Source organism: Microtus ochrogaster, chromosome X (assembly GCF_000317375.1).
Source record: "Microtus ochrogaster isolate Prairie Vole_2 chromosome X, MicOch1.0, whole genome shotgun sequence".
NCBI lineage: Eukaryota > Metazoa > Chordata > Mammalia > Rodentia > Cricetidae > Microtus > Microtus ochrogaster.
In genome coordinates this window covers 6,048,074-6,049,323 of record NC_022026.1, presented here as the reverse complement: position 1 = coordinate 6,049,323, position 1,250 = coordinate 6,048,074, and positions in this window count along the sequence as shown.

Here is a 1,250-nt window from a genome sequence, read left to right as displayed (position 1 = left end):
AGAGAGAGAGAGAGAGAGAGAGAGAGAGAGAGAGAAGTTGTGTGCGACCACAGCAACAGAAGCAAGCAGATGCTCTTAACCTCGATTCATCTCTCCAACCTCCCCAACACCTTTTCGTGGTGCTGGGGGTGGAATGCAAAGTTTCCACATGCTGGCCAAGTTTTCTATCACTGAACTATATCCTCAATCTCCATAATCTCATGTTATGAAGTATAATATAATATTATTATAATTATAATATTTAAACTACAACTACATTTTTTATCATGTATTAGTTATTTTTCTGTTGCTGTGAGAAAATACCAGGACCAAGGCAATTTACAGAAAGAGGAGTTTTTTTGGGTTTATGGTTCCAGAGGGTTAAGAGTTCATCATGACAGACAGGCATGGCAGAAAGAGCAGAAGGCTAAGAGATCATACCTCAACTACAAGCATGAATCAGAGAGTGAACTGGAAAGCGGGACAAGGCATTAAGCTCTCAAAGGCCACCTCCAACGATTCACTTCCTTCAACAAGGCCATAACTCGTAAATTGCTCCCAACAGCATCACTAACTGAAGATCCAGTGTTCAAATCCCTGCGCCTATGGGGACACATTTCTCATTCAAATCCCCTTACAGGGCTACTTACTTCGGTCTCAACTTCACAAAGCATCACACAGAACCAGCATTCTAAAAGGATACCTTAAACATCTGACTTCCTGAGCTATTGTTCTCAGGATATCACATTCCTTCCTCGGGGCTGCATATAACCTTGGTGTCTGGGCCTCTGACGTGTCATTGACTTCGGGTCTTTTCAGTAAATACCTATGGGTGGTACAGCTGGACCATATGGAGGATCTAATTTTAATTTCTTTTGAGAAATCTACATACTTATTTTGTAGTGGCTGACTAGTTTACATTCCCAGCGACAACATATAAAGCTGTATACATTCCCACTAGTACTGTGTAATTGCCTCCAGTTCTTTTAACAGTGTTCCCTGTCTTCTGATCCCCATTGCCTGAATGAAGTATAGGTCTTATACTTCCAGGGGAAGATGGACACTCTGTTTTCACTTTACAGTTCTGTTCGCATGGCTTCCTGGGCAAGTGCTTTATCTTTTGTTTGTTTAATGGATACTATGCCATCTCAACTCTTCCCTTCCTGTGGGACTCTGCCACATTCTCCTTTGCTATCAATCTTCTTCTTCTTCTTCTTCTTCTTCTTCTTCTTCTTCTTCTTCTTCTTCTTCTTCTTCTTCTTCTTCTTCTT